Source organism: Dermacentor albipictus, chromosome 3 (assembly GCF_038994185.2).
Source record: "Dermacentor albipictus isolate Rhodes 1998 colony chromosome 3, USDA_Dalb.pri_finalv2, whole genome shotgun sequence".
Lineage (NCBI taxonomy): Eukaryota > Metazoa > Arthropoda > Arachnida > Ixodida > Ixodidae > Dermacentor > Dermacentor albipictus.
The window spans coordinates 172,191,634-172,201,933 of record NC_091823.1 but is presented as its reverse complement, the minus strand read 5'-3'; positions in this window follow the sequence as shown (position 1 = coordinate 172,201,933).

Here is a 10,300-nt window from a genome sequence, read left to right as displayed (position 1 = left end):
ATGTATTTGACATCGAAGCAGAAAACATTAATTTTGTCATTAAATAAAGTCATCTACGCATTCACTTTTTTATCTTCCCTCTTGTATGTTATGGTATGAAAAACTTTATTTAGGTCCTGAGGGATCAGTCTGGGACTCTTGTGCTTGGGCCTTCATTGATCTACATTGTTCAACAGGTAAAAGGATGTGAAATATATACCCGCCGTGGTTGCTCAGTGGCTATGGTGTTGGGCTGCTGAGCACGAGGTCGCGGGATCGAATCCCGGCCACGGCGGCCGCATTTCGATGGGGGCGAAATGCGAAAACACCCGTGTGCTTAGATTTAGGTGCACGTTAAAGAACCCCAGGTGGTCAAAATTTCCGGAGTCCTCCACTACGGCGTGCCTCATAATCAGAAAGTGGTTTTGGCACGTAAAACCCCAAATATTATTATTATGTGAAATATAACTGAAGACTAAGAAAATCCTAGCCTGCTAACATATGCCTACTCAGTAAAGTATTGACACGTCCTGATTTATTAAGCGTGCTCATCTGTCAAGTCAGGCACAGAAGCAGGTTCACTTTCCTTCTTGAGCTGAAACATACACAACCATGCTTGCACAGGAAGCAACTTCCAGGAGGCGAATTGTTGACGCGCATTGCAGATAGTACTATGGATCAAGCATGAAGCTGACCACAATGCTCTCGAACTCTTCCCAACATACATCTTTTGTCTAGCATCCTGGGCCAACCTTCTGGCCATGCTTTGAAGCTGATATCAGGTTTCGAACCAAGCCCAATCGCTTTCTGGCTTTGTTCGCCTACTGGTCTTGCCATTTGAAATCCCCCTCATTTATGTTTGTCATATTGAGACAGATATGTGATGATTTTTCACTTGTGTGTAGTTTGGGCAAAATCACTTTCACATAAAAAAAGCCACTGAGCGATTTTTATGGCCAAATTTTGTTGCGTTCATTGATTATGCAGACCCACCTGCACGGTAGCGACAACAACTGATATGACCAATGTATACGGCAACTGAGTTCTCGTCGGGTGTTGCGCGAATATTTATTTATTAACTTCATATACAATTCTGCATGTCTGCAGTACAGACCCATTGCGGCTGCGACTATATTCAGCTGCATGGCTGTTCACAGCATTATTACGGAATAAAATCTGCCAGTCTTTACTTATTAAACAGTCAACATAATGAATAACCGAATAATCTTTTGTATATTTTTCTAAATATAAGTATTTTCTGGCTTGCACTGTCGTGTTCTTATAAAATTGGCAGTCCTAAAAATCGCAACAGACCATCTAACTACGTGCAGTGATTTTTTAGCCATTACATATACACTGCGTTCGCCTGCTTTCCACATGGCTACCCATAACAATTAGATATGATGCAGGTTCTTTATATTTGGATTGGGTGACTTACCCTTCCTTGACGTCCTCGTGCGGCGAAGTGGAACGAGGCTCTCATTTGCCGTGCACAGGAAGGCGACTCATACCGGCCAGTACTTAAACTTCAATTCATGCCACCCGGCTTGCCATAAGCAATCCTTTGTCTCATCTCTCGTGACGCGGGCCACACGCATCTGCTCAAGTGACCACGAAATGCAGAACGAACTGAAGAAAATTCGTCACGAATTATCCAGGAACGGGTACCCCAAGAAATTTATTGACAAGATGGAAGCCCGGGTCCTCCATCCAAAGCCGTCTCAAGGCAAGTCGCTCATGAAACGCGCTGGCGTCCCATATGTTCCTGGCGTCAGCGAAGCTCTTAGCCGCGTATTCTCAAGATACGATCTCAGAATAGCCCACATACCATCCAACAAGCTGAGAAATCAGCTTGTTAACGTAAAGGATCGGCTTGAAAGCAAGAATTATCCCGGTGTCATATACAAGATACCATGCGCAGACTGCAGTTGCAGCTACATCGGTGAAACCGGCAAATTCACCAGAAGATTAAAAGAGCACCAAAGGGACGTCTCCAACAAGAAAAAAGTATCGAACGCCCTTGCCGAACACGCCGATAATCGCAGTCACCGCATCGATTGGGAAAACGCTGCTATAATAGCTAAGGAAAAGAATTCGATGACGCGACTCTTGTTAGAATCTTTATTTATTCAAACTACTGACAACAATATCAACAGGACTGATGGAAATCTTCCTGCTAACTACACCCGTTCCCTACGTCACATTTTGGCATAAAAACGACTTGCGGCTCTTGCCCGCTTTTAGTGTGATCAAGGAACCCGTACGGGTCCCGAAACGTCTCTGTGTGTTTTTTCACCTTGACTTGGTCAGTGGCCGTAATTTCTTCATCATCATGTTACCTGACCAGACGAACTTTCGTCGAACTCTTGACTATAAGGTTAAAATAACACTGCCCCACCGCACAATACACAGAACTTTATAAACAGCTCCAAAATTGCAGAACTGTGTAAACGTGACCTGAAACCTGAAATAGATGGAATAAAATTTGTTTCTTCTGAGCAAATCAAGATGTGTGGCTTGGATAAGCTGAATATGGGCAGTTTTGGCTTGGCAGAAAAGTTATTCATTAGTTAAACTTCTATAGTGGTGAGCGAAATAGGAGTTTGGCAATGGGAAAGAAAAGAACATTTGTGTGCAGTAGTGTGAGAGTTAACGTGGGCCCAGCGCGTGAAAGCCCTGCGCTTGGCGAAGGGGGTGGACGACTTGCGCGAGCTATCCCCTCAAGTGCAGATCGTGGTGTGCACGGTGCCGGAGGTGCCTGCGCGTGACAGTCACGTACAAAGAGCCATAGTGGCTGCCAATGAGGCAATATGGAAAATGAGCCGAAAGACGGGCTTCGAGGTTGTCGAAGTAAACAGGGAAGTGAGAAGTTGTGGTGGTTTTAAACGAGACGGGATCCACTACAATTACAGGCTAGCACGAGAAGTGGGCTGGCGACTTGGGAGTCGCGCTGTTGCTTTTTTAGGGGGCCCGCGGGCGCTCAGGAGGTCAGAGTAGGTAGTAATGAAGAAGGTTCCCTAGGGGAACATCAGAAGAGCATCGCCGTCGATAACAGAAAAAGGAGGAAAGCAAGAACAAGAGCTCGCCATGCAGTAGACTACATAAACATGCAGGGCGGCAGAAGAAAGGAAAAGTGGGCAGAGATTGAGGAGCAGTTACATAGAGAACAAATAGGGGTATATGCGGTTACAGAAACGCACCTTAGAGACTCAGAAGAGCCGCCAGTTATTGAGAATTATGTATGGGAAGGGTGCAACGGAACTAAGTCGGAAAGAAAGGGAGGAGGAGTCGGAATGCTCATCCATCAGGGAGCCAAATGGAAAAGAGTAAATTCAAAATGTCAAGAGCATCTTTGGTTATCAGGTACAATGAGTGGGAAAGAAACTTGGCTGGAAATTACGTATTTGTGGACCGGAAAAAATTGCACAGAGAAGAATAAAGAGTTAGTGCAATGCATAAGCGCTGAGATTAAGGGTTTCGGGAATGGTGCTGAGATTGTCCTATTAGGTGACATGAATGCCCACATACAGGATTTAGATGGCTATACCGACAATAACGGGAAGTCAATGCTAGACCTTTGCGAGCAACATAACCTCGTGATCGTGAATACAGGGCCTAAGTGTGAAGGACAGATCACGTGGGAAGTGGGAAACCGGCAATCGACCATTGATTACTGTCTGATGACAGAAGGAATTCATGATAAGTTGAGAGAAATGGTCATCGATGAGGAAGGGTTTAGCAGCATAGGGAGTGACCATAAACGCATCATTTTGAAAGTGGGATATGTAGTTGGGAAAGAGAGCAAGGAGAGCAAAATGGCCAGACCAAATTTGAACGCTGAACAAATAGCAAATATAGTCATTAGAGTTGAAGTAGAACTTGGCAAGTGGCCAAGTAAGTAGTGGGAATATGGTGAGCTTCTAAGTGTAATAACGACAGAAATACGGAAAGAGAAACAACATGTTCGTTGGAAAGGAAAAAGAAACCGAAAAGCTGGTGGAACAAGGAGATACGAGAAGCGATCGCCGAACGACAGAAAGCATCTCGAGAGCACAGGCAGGCAAAGAAGGCGCAGTTGCCACAGGATGAAGTAACCAGTAAATGGGAAATATACCGGGAGAAAAAGTCTATGGTTCAAATACTGGTGCAAGCAAACTTAAAAGGTGAAAGTGAACGTTGGTTGTCAGAAATACGTGAGAAAAAGAAGGCCGCTCCTAGAATATTTTGGAATCACATAAAATTATTAGGCAGGAAGTCAACAACAATACAACAACATATCCTAAACGAAGATGAAAACAGACTGGAAGGAGAAGCGGCAATAAATTACATCCGAAACGCACCAGCCGAATCTTTCCAAGGCAATGACGAGGTTGTACTTGAAGAAAAAAAGAGCAAGAAAGAGACCCAAGTGGAAAAGGAGCTGGTGCTGACAAATTCAAACTGGAAGAAAGCAGAAGAGAAAATTCCTAAGCGCACAGCCACAGGGCTAGACGAGGTTCCCGTTAGGCTGATAAATGAACTGGGACCAAAAAGTAAGGAAGCTCTGGTGAAAGCAGGGGAAAAAACTTTAAAAGATAGACGAATACCAGACAGTTGGCGACAAAGTAGAATGTATTTGATTTATAAAGGAAAGGAGGAGAAAGACAGAATTCACTCGTATAGACCGTTGACCATTACATTAGTAATATACAGGCTAGCAATGCAGGCAATCAAATTAAAGCTTCAAGCATGGACAGAGACTAATGACATTTTGGGAGAGCTTCAGAATGGCTTCAGAATAGGTAGGCGTTTGGATGACAAGTTGTTTGTTCTTACTCAGTGTATTGAAATATCAAAAGCAGAAAGCAGACCGTTGTATGTGGCCTTTTTAGACATTACAGGAGCCTACGACAACGTAGACCGCAACATTTTGTGTGATATTCTGGAAGGGGAAGGCTTATAGGTAACGAATGTCTACAGCTTTTGAGAGAGATTTACCTAGAAAATACCGTTTGCGTTGAATGGGAAGGGATGAGAAGCGTGGAGAAAGTTCAAATCAACAAGGGACTGAGGCAGGGGTGCCCTTTATCCCCGCTGCTGTTTATGATGTGCATGGTGAGGATGGAGAGGGCGCTAGAAGGAAGTAATATCGGGTTTAATCTCTCATACAAACAGGCAGGTACAGTAATAGAGCAGCAACTCCCAGGTTTATTTTATGCAGACGACATTGTGTTGCTCGCTAACAAGCAAAGTGATTTGCAACGTCTGGCTAATATCTGTGGACAGGAAGGCAACAATGTAGGTTTGAAATTTAGTGTTAGAAAATCAGGTGTTATGGTATTCAATGAAAACAGTCAACAGACAGTGGAGATACAGGGCCAAGAAATACCTCGGGTAACAGAATATAAATACCTTGGAGTCAGTTTGAGATTAGGGACTTGACCTCGCTGTTATTTTGTGGCCCAGTTTAGGCGACTACAGCAAAGCGTAGTACGAGCCCACACCTGCCGTATCGGCCAATAACTGGAAATGAGGCATGCATATGGGTTCCGCAAAGAGGGGACGCGGGCAACACTCACGCGTGAAGAGTTGAAGGACAGCAGGCCGGAGCCGAGACGGACGGATGCCGACAGCTAAGTTCTATTTCTATTTTTATTTCTAATTGCAGCGGCGGGAAATCCGCATGGAGATAGGGCCAGCATAGAAACGTAGGTTGCAGAGAATTGGAGCACTGCGAAGCCAGGAGGACACTTAGCCAAAGTAGAGCGATAAAGTAGGTCGGGGCCAACGCATAACAGTTAGGACTAAAGGTTTAATAGTTAGGGCTAAAAGTGTGTTTTTTTTGTCCTTTTTTTTCTTTTTCTTTCTTTTTTATTCTTTTTTCCCCTGGTTATCGGTTTGGTTATTTTACTAGCTCTCTTTATTCTTCTAGAGATTCGCAGTGGCCTTTATTATAGGTAATTTTTTTTCTTCGCTTTTACACTGTTAAATAACAGAGAATTCATGGGACGGCCGGCTAGAAAAGCCAAGGAGGAAGGTGGGGACCTCGTCCAGTGTGAGAGGTGTGAACGATGGTGTTATTTGGATGAAACGACATTCAAAACCGTGGCGGAGGCGGAAGGGAACGGCTTCGTGTGCAAGCTGTGTAAAGTGATTGAGAATTTGGAGAAGCAGCTAAAGAGTGAAATGGCGAGGACAAAGGAGGAACTCGAGAAAGAAAAAACGAAACGCGCAGAGTTTGAGGAAAGGGTCGAGAGGGAGTGGGCCTCAAGAATGGAGGCTATAGAACGGAAATGGAGGGAGGAGCGAGAGAAAGGGCAGCAATTGGAAAAACAATTGAAAGAGATGAGAGAGAGAGAAGCTGAGAGGGAGACACAGCAGGAACTGAAGGAAAAGGAAGCAGGAGGATCACCCAGTGGAGCAGAATTGGGGGCGGTCACGTTAACGTGGGGACCGCGGGCGACACAGGTACAGAGGGAGGAGACGACAGGAGGCAGAGAAGGCGAGGAGACACGGAAGACCCAGCCGACAGAGACAGGAGGGAGGCAAGATTTGCTTGAAGACAGAAAGGTCTGGGTCATTGGAAGCTCCAACGTATCGCGAATGCAAACAGCACTCCTCAGAACAGTGCAGTATGACAGACGAGTGAAGGTCGAATGCATGCCGGGGGCTCGTTTCGAAGCTGTGGCGGAGAGAGCCAAAAGCAAACTGAATGAAAACAGAGAGGGAAGAAACCTGGTAATTTTGCACGCTGGGGTGAATGACGTCCTGCAGAATAGGGGGCGAATGCTGGGCAGGCAGATTCAAGAGGGAGTGGCGAAATTAAGGGCGACCTCTGAGGCGGTGCACATTGCCCTGTGTACTGTCCCAGAGGTCAGGGGACAGGGCCCTTTCATTGAAGAGCAGGTAGTAGCGGCAAATGTAGTGATTAGGGAGTTGGGGCGAGCCCTCAAGTGTGATGTGGTGCAGGTGAACAGAATGATTGGGGGGAAAAACTTCCCCCCTTTCGGCCCGGATGGCATTCACTACACTTCACCAGCGAGATGGCAGGTAGGAACGAGGGTGGGTCGTAGGGCTCAGGCTTTTTTGCAGGTGCGCAGGGCGCACCTGCAAAGGTCAGGGAAGGGGGGGGGGGGCAGGACAGGAGCACGGAGGAGGAAGAGGAAGAAGAAGGCAGTAAATGTGGGGTTCATCAACATGCAGGGGGGAAGAAATCGCATTAAGTGGGACGAAATAGAAGAACAGTTACAAACGGAAAATTTTCAGGTATATGGAGTTGCCGAAACCCATTTAAGAGATGAGGAAGAGCCACCATTCATTGCGGGATACACCTGGGTTGGGTGCAACAGAAAAGGGTAAGAACGCAGAGGAGGAGGCCTCGGGGCACTAGTGAAGGGACAGGACTGGGAAAGGGTAAGGGAGAGCTGCAGTGAGCACATGTGGCTCAAGGGCACAGTAGGGAATGTTGAGACAATCCTGGGAGTTGGGTATCTGAAAACGGGGAATGAGTCGAAAGAGGAGAATGCAAAACATTTCAAATGTATGACCAAGGACATCAGGGAGTTAGCTATGATATGGGAGATGATCATCCTAGGGGACATGAATGCACATTTGGAATACTTTGACGGGGCGACAGATGCAACAGGGCAGATGTTAGTAGATTTTTGTGAGGCTCGTGATTTTGTGATAGTTAATATTGAAATTAAATGTGACGGGAAAATAACATGGGAAAGAAATAACACCCTCTCGACAATCGACTACTGCCTAATGTCCCACAAGCTGTATGAACGGTTGGGATGTATGGAAATTGATGAGGAAGGTACAAAAAGCCTGGGGAGTGATCACAAACGAATCAAAATCAGTTTTGGAAGGACAGTGCCGCTGGTAGAAACTAAAGAAAGGAAAGGTATGAGCAAATTGAATGACAGGCAGCTACAAGAAGTGGCGAAAAACATTGAAAGCATGGTATCCAAGCAACCACAAAGGGCATGGACATACGACGAGTTAATAGGTATTTTTAAACGAGAGCTAGAGAATGGACAGATTAGGAAACTAGGAAGTAAGTAGGGAAAATATAAACCGAAAAGCTGGTGGGACCGAGAAGTTAAGGAGGCCATAGAGCAACGCAAAGATGCGTGCAGAAAACACAGAGCAGCGAAGAAAAAGGGAGCCATACCAGAAGAGGTGGAGACAAAATGGGAGGATTACCTTGCAATGAAAAGAGAAGCATTAGCATTAATTCAAGCCAAGATAGCAAAAGTTGGGGTACAGTGGATGTTAGAGATACGAAAAAAAGACAGAAATGCCTCAAAGAAATTTTGGGAACACATAAGGCAACAGAGTAAGAAGACAGAGGTGGTTCAGCACTCACTGACCACACCAGAAGGAACAAATGTAGAGGGAGAGGAAGCTCAGCAATATATTAGGTTAACAATAGAGGCAGCATTTGCAGAGCCAGTGGGTAGCGAAATGGAGAACACTGACAACAGCAGGACAGAATTAGAGGAGGAGTACAGAAGGATGACAAGTAAGGAATGGGACAGAATTCAACACAAGGTCCCCGTGGGAACAGCGACAGGACCTGATGGCATACCTATGAAATTGATAAGCATATTAGGCCAGAAAAGTAAATTAAAATTACGACCACTTATTGAACAAATAGGGGGATATGTTCCACAGGACTGGAAATCAAGCAGAATGATATTAGCTTACAAAGGTAAGGAAAGCTAGGACAACACTAAATCCTACAGGCCAATAACTATCACATCAGTCATATACAGAGTAGCAATGCAGATGGTGAAAGAGAGAATGGAGGAATGGGCAGAACGTGAAGAGATCTTGGGAGAATTGCAGAATGGATTTAGAAGGAACAGAAGGGTAGATGATAATTTATTTGTTATAACACAGTGCATAAAGATAGCAACAGCCAGGCAGAAACCGCTATGGATAGCTTTTTTAGACAATAAAGGAGCCTATGATAATGTAAATCGAGAAAAGTTATGGAGCCAGCTGAGAGAATATGGTCTAGATAGAAAGATGATTGAGTTCCTACAACAAGTTTATACAAGTAATGAGGTAGAGATAACATGGGAGGGGGAAACTACAAAGCCAGCTAAAATAAGAAGAGGTCTCAGGCAGGGCTGTCCATTGTCACCTCTGCTTTTTATGATCTACATGAGCCAAATGGAAAAGAGACTAGAACAGAGCACAATAGGAACTGACATAAGCTATATGCTGGAAGGGCAGAAGGTAGCTCAGGTACTAGCCGGACTGATGTATGCAGATGATATTGTACTGCTTGCTGACACCCGAGTAGGGCTACAGGAACTAATGAGCATGTGTGGAGAGGAGGGAGAAAAATTGGGACTACAATTCAGTAGAGAGAAGTCTGGGATAATAGTATACAATGAAGAAAGGGGGGAACCATTGGAAATACAAAGCACTAAGATTGATCATGTTGAAAAATACAAGTATTTGGGCATATGGCTAAACGAGGGCAAAAAGTACTTGGTTAGAACAGGAAAAAATGATGATTGAAAAAGTGAAAAGGAACTCAGCTGTAATGAAACACAAGGCACTTTGGAACTATAATAGGTACGAGGTGGTTAGGGGCGTATGGAAAGGGATTATGGTACCTGGCCTCACATTCGGAAATTCAGTACTGTGCATGAAATCGGAAGTTCAGGCATGCATGGAAACGAGACAGAGAAGTGTAGGCAGGTTGGCCTTAGGAGCACACGCGTGAACACCCCAAATGAGGGAGTGCAGGGGGACATGGGATGGACGTCATTCGAAGGTGGAGAGGCAATAAGTAAACTAAAATTTGAACAGAGATTCCCAACACTGGAGGAAAAAAGGTGGGCAGGAAAAGTGTACAAATATCTGTACATGAAAAGTTTGAACACAAAGTGGACACTCAGAACGAGGAAGCTGAGGAATAGATACCTACAGCCGAGGGAGGGGGTCCAAAGTGGTTCTAGTGTGGGAAAGGAGGTGAAGGAGACAGAAAGAAAAATGTGGGAAGAAAGAATGCTCGGAAAGCCAGCGCTATCAATGTATAGGTCACAAAAACAGGCGATTAAGAAAGAGTCCTTATTTGATAACTCGCGGGGCAGCTCACTATTATTCGAAGCTAGGACGGGGGTTTTGAGAACGAAAACATACAGGGCTAAATTTGAAGACGTGGACCTTCGGTGCACAGCCTGCGGAGCCGAAATGGAGACCACCGAACATATAGTGCTGAGATGCACAGACCTTCGCCCGGCCCTGGCAGAGGGAACAGTGGCAGATATGGAAGGGGCATTAGGTTTTCCCGGGGAACGAGCGCAGACAGACGAGAAAA